The sequence below is a fragment of the Bison bison genome, unplaced genomic scaffold (assembly GCF_000754665.1).
Source record: "Bison bison bison isolate TAMUID 2011002044 unplaced genomic scaffold, Bison_UMD1.0 scf7180017864473, whole genome shotgun sequence".
NCBI lineage: Eukaryota > Metazoa > Chordata > Mammalia > Artiodactyla > Bovidae > Bison > Bison bison.
This window is the reverse complement of record NW_011495034.1, coordinates 5,679,846-5,685,845: the sequence shown is the minus strand read 5'-3', so window position 1 is coordinate 5,685,845 and position 6,000 is coordinate 5,679,846.

Sequence of the window (6,000 nt, the reverse complement as noted above, 5' to 3'; positions counted from 1 at the left end):
GACAAATTGTTGTTTTTAAATGTATTGATTATTTATTTTTGGCTTCAGCAGTTGCAGCACGTGGGCCCTAGAGTGTGTGAGCCACAGTAGTTCACAGGCTTCATTGCTCTGCAGCTTATGGGACCTTCCCAGATCAGGGATCGAACCCAGGTCTCCTGCATTGGCAGCAGAATCTTAACCACTGGACTACCAGGGAAGTCCTTCTGATACAAATCTTTGGGTTGAGGCTCAGCAAATGTGAGCTGTTGAGCTTACCTCTAAATCACTGAGTTCCCAAGAAAGGTCTTTATTTACTTCATCACTTTGACCCTTTACAATGCCAGCAGCCTGAGCATTCATGAAATAGGTTCTCAAATCTTGTTCCATATTCACCTCCAATAACGAAGAGCTGTGATTGTAAGATAAAACTGTTGAAACTGGAAAGAAAAACATTGACAGTTGTTAGGAAGTCACTATCTTTTTTTTCTGTCCCTTTCTCTGAGTTTAGCATCACTGAGGTCTAAAATCCCTTTTGGTGATTGATTTAGGGAAGTGACTTTCATTTCCTGAGATCACAGAGCATGTGACCAGACAAAAGTGGCAAATTTCCATGAGGAAAGGACAGCTTTAGGGCCCACGGCATAGCTGGGAGCACAAGTGGCTCCCCTTTGAGGAATATTCCAAGAAATACCATCCCTAGATCTAAACTGTACTTGGTTTTTAATGATTTCAAGCAAGAGACAGTTCTCACCAAGAGGGTTGCCTTTCCCTGCAGTGTTCCTGTTTGGAACGGACCTTGTTATTGTAAATTGTTCGCCCGGCCGCTGTGTTCCTGGCTCAGCGCTCCTTGCCCCTCTGTGCTTGCTTCAGTGGAGAAGGCGGTCAGCAAACTCTGCTGCCCTTATGGACTTACTGAATTATTGTTTCCATGCAGGATGAGGTCACCCAGGTCTGTGACTTTCCCCTTCTGACTTTGCTTTTTAAACTTTCATTCTGAAATAACTTTTCTCATTCTACACATCCCCTGCTAAAGTCAAGGAGATAATAAAAGTAATGACATGGGTTGTTCAGGCCCAAATAACTGTTTGGGAAAGGAAGGACTTTAATGATTCAATGAAAAATAGTGATTTCATCTGATTTGATTCTGAAAAATCATTGCAATTATTTGTCTTCGGTGTGTATATACAAAAGTATAGTTTTCTTTTTTTCACATGTGTTCGTTTATTCATCCTTTCAGTTCAGTTCAGTTCAGTCGCTCAGTCATGTCTGACTCTTTGTGACCTCATGGACCACAGCAATGCCAGGCCTCCCTGTCCATCACCAACTCCCGGGAGTTTACCCAAACTCATGTCCATCGAGTTGGTGATGCCATCCAACCACCTCATCCTATGTCGTCCCCTTCTCCTCCTGCCCTCAATCTTTCCCAGCATCAGGGTCTTTTCAAATGAGTCAGCTCTTTGCATCTGGTGGCCAAAGTATTGGAGTTTCAGCTTCAGCATCAGTGCTTTCAATGAACACTCAGGACTGATCTCCTTTAGGATGGATCTCCTTGCAGTCCAAGGGGGTCTCAAGAGTCAAAAGCATCAATTCTTCAGCACTCAGCTTTCTTTATAGTCCAACTCTCACATCCTTTACGATGTTTAATTTTTTTTACATTTAAGTATTGTTGACTTACTGAACTTTTAATTTTTTAAAAAAGTTATTACTCATGGAGAATGGATTGATGGTTGCCAAAAGTAGAGGGTGGTGAGTGAGAGAAATGGAAGAAGGGGGTCAAAGGGTAAAAAGAAAAAAATTTTTAATATAGATGAGGAAAAAAGTTAGTGCCTTAATCTCTTTGCAAGAATTGGTGGTATGGTTTACATTAGATTATCATCCCATTTATTGTCATTTTGCATACTAGGTAAGCCTTTCTCCAAACTGAATTCAAACTATTGAATAGAATTTTTTACTATAATAAGAGTCTAAATGGTATGCTGTGCAGTGGTGTTCAGCCTGATTTTGGAATTATACCTTATTTCTCAAAGTATGTCTCTCCATGGATGATAAACTATGGACATGGAAGGAAAGTCTCTGTTTCCAGTTTCTCTAGCAGATTGATGTGCTCTGTACATGCTAGATATTCAATCAGTTTCATGCTTTAACAAGTTAACAAGGAATTAAGAGTGCTGACTAAACTGACTCATTAATAGTTCAGTTAAATAACCAGTGAGTTGCAATCTAGTTAAAAGAATGCCGGTTAATTTTGTAGTGGCCACCAGAGAAAAGCCTGCCAGTTTGATAGATAATAGAAAAGTGAAGTCAGAGGCAATATGAACATCATTTGTAACCCTTGATAAGTGTGTTGAAGTCAGATCTAAGTTTGCAACTTGAAATGGCCATTTACTATCCGTGTGCCTTGGGATGAATTTCTTAATATTTTTAACTTCGTAGTGCCTAAATTTCCTCATCAGGAAAATGAAAACAATATTATTGCTGTAGTGTATATAAAGTGATGAGCATAATGCTTGGAATAAAATCAGTACTCGAGGAATAGAAACTCATGCTTTTATTAAGAAACCATTATCATGTTCTGTCCTACCTCATAAGAAGTAAGACTATCTTATATGTGCTACTGCATGTAAAGTCACTCAGTTATGTCCAACTTTTTGGACCCCAGGGACCGTAGCCCGCCAGGCTCCTCTGTCCATGGGATTCTCCAGGCAAGAGTACTGGAGTGGGTTGCTATGCCCTCCTCCAGGGGATCTTCCCAACCCATGGATTGAGCCCTCATCTCTTAAGTCTCCTATATTGGCAGGCAGGTTCTTTACCACTAGTGCCACCTGGGAAGCCTCATCTTATATGTACACTCCCTTTAAAAAAATCTCTCCAAATTAAAAAACCCAAAAAACAACAACAACAAAATAAAAAATGAACTTGTGGGGAAACTTGCGTATTGAATTACTTGCTTTTGTTGAAGCCTCCAAGATGATGCACCAGGAATTTGAAATTTCATTTAAGTTTTGTGAGCTTTGCTAGACTGGGATGTGTAAAAAAGAGGGAGGAATAATTATCTACTCAGAGCAAGCATCTCTTTCTGGTCCCTGTAGTTCTCTCAGTACATTATTCCCATTATTTTGGCTCAAAACTGTGACTTTGGATGGCTCTACTCTTTCAGTCATTGTGATCTCTTATCAAGTCTCTTCCTTTCTGCTCCCATATCTGCCACCATAAGCAGCGTTTAGATCACATCATGATCAGCTTTGACCATGGTGGGTGTGGCTGGAAGCCCCCCTCTCCCCAACCCCTGCCCACGATGGGTCCCCTGACCACCCCCCTGCCTGGGATGGGATTACAGCAGGAGGACATGCATTAAGCCTGTTGCAAGAGCTATTCTGAGCCCTGTCCCTCTTGCAGATGTTGCTCTCTTGTCTCTGAGCTGTCCTTCTCAGTTTCTCTCCGCTGCACTCACCACAAGAATGGTAGGCGGAGGATGTCTAAGAATCAAAAGACTTCTTGGCATTCTTTGGTGTAGGTTCTAATCCTGCTTCCACTTACACAGAATTCTGCACACAATCTGTCCTTTTGGCCTCAAGCAAGAGATGTCAAGACAGACAAGCCTTAGAATCAAGACTCTGCAATATTAAAGGACGTGATTTTCCTGGGCCTGGTCCTCTGTACAGTTTCTCTTGGGGACTTCTCAGTGGTAGGCTTTACGGCATGCGGGCTTCAGTGGTTGTGGAATCGTCCCAGACCAGGAATCGAACCTGTGTCCCCTGCATTGGCAGGTGGGCTCCCATCCCCTGTACCAGCACAGAAGTCCCCTTCTCACTGGTGATGGTAGTTTTGGATAGCTTTTCTAGTGTGATGACTCTCACACTTCTTGTGTTGTTTGCTTCCCTTTTTGTTTTTTTTTAATGTATTTATTTTTCGTCGCACTGGGTCTTCATTGCTGCGTGAGGGCTTTCTCTTGTTGCAGTAGGGGCTGTTCTTCGTGGCCGTGCACAGGCTTCCCATTGCGGTGGCTTCTCTTGCTGTGGAGCGCAGGCGCTCAGTGCACGGGTTTCCGTAGTTGCAGTGTGTGGGCTTAGTCATTAGCAGTGTGTGGGCTCTAGGGCATGCGGGCTTCCGTAGTTGTGGAATCTTCCCAGACCAGGAATCGAACCTGTGTCCCCTGCATTGGCGGGTGGATTCCCATCCACTGTACCACCACGGAAGTCCCCTTCTTCTGTTGTTATCATAGCGCTTATCAGGACCTTTTCTTTCTTCTGCTCCTGTTGCTCCTGCCCATGATGAATTCTACCTCAGCAGTAGTTTCTTCTCATTGCAGGGCTCTGTCTTGGGAGGGAGCTTTGATGAGACCCTCCAGCCTAACCGCTCGCTCATACGGCTGTAGGCCCCTAGGGAGAGCTCAGCGGGCCTCTCCTCGTCTCAGGGCTGCCAGATGCCTGCCGGCTTCCCTCTGCATCCTTCTGCGCTAAGGATGACCACACACAGATCTTGTAGCTGTGGGTACTCATAGTTTGAGGTTTGTGGAGGATACTTTGTCACTTAGTTTGCTGCACATGTTGCCTGTGGGTTGTTGGGTTCTGGTATCATAGTTGCTCTGTCTGTTCTTTATGAGGGGAATTCAAGGATATTTAAATACCATGCTTTCACCACTGCCATCTTCCCGGAATCCTTGTAAGTCATTTACAATCCTTTCTGATGTGATGTAGGCTATAAAACAAGTGAATAAATAAAAAGTTCTCCTTCCTATTCCTTATAAGCCTCTGTGTTACATGTAAATAATTCATATATACAGACATATTCCAGTCAAAAGAGAACTCTAGCTATGTTTTAGGTTGCTGGGACACTGCCAGCTTATTAATTAGCTCTCTAAAGTTGGTGTTTGGAGTCTTGCTCCCCACCTGCACCCCCGCCCCCATTTCTAGGAAGGTCCACACTGTAGCCATTTCAAAAAGCTGAGGCTCGAATCTGATCCCAAGGCAGAGAGGCAGCTTTCCTTTCTTGCCTGCTTCCTTCACCCACGTGCTCTCCTCAATGGCGTGTTCCTTGTGCCACCCTCAGTGGGAGTGGGGAACGGAGGTTTGGGCTCATGCTGTGAATATCCTCAGGGGCCACTTGACAGACTTTCAGAGACCTGATAATATCATAAATAAGGCTTCTCTGTGAATTTTCTCTTAACATCAATGTTTTTTTCAATAGATGTATCCCAACTGAATAACATAGGTTGGTATGGCTCTTCTCTGGTGGCTCAGAGGTAGAGAATCCACTTGCCAGTGCCAGAGATGCAGGAGACTTGGGTTCCATGCCTGGGTCCGGAAGATCCTCTGAGGGAGGAAATGTCACCCACTCCAGTATTCTGACCTGGAGAATCCCATGGACAGAGGAGCCTGGTGGGCTACAGTTCACAGAGTCACAAAGCGTCAGAACATGACTTAGTGACCAAGCACCAGCACAGCTCTACATGTGTGTGTTGGGCAGGAATTAACCTCCAGCTCCTACAGCCTGTTACGCTTGCTCTGAAAAAATGATTGTTCTGAAATGCTGCAGTAGTCATGTGGTATTCACTCTGAGTCCAGGATTGGAGAATACTTTTCTATTATTCTTTCACATAAAAAGTCATTCTCAATAATTTTATTTGTGTATTTTCCTAGTTCTAAATTAGTCTGCAGCTTTTTTTTTTTTTTGATTTTAATTGGTTTCCAACTGACCACCTTTCCAGTTTTACATGATCACTCGGAATTTGGAACATTGTCCCTCAAGGCAGAGGAGAAAAGTTTTGGCCTCAGGGTATTGATAACTAGGCTTGTATTCAGTCATTCATCCTACTAATGAAATTATGAAATGATACTGAATCAGAAGTGTTCAGTTTTCTATGTATAATCGTGTACATTTGCCATCTCCGCATTGCTCTGTGAAATCCTTTAATAGAACAGCTGTGATATAATTGTTAAGTCTGCTTTTGGAATCTGTATAGATAGCACTCTGATAAACATGTAATTGTTATTGCTCAATACTGTTGAAGGAAGCGGGAGA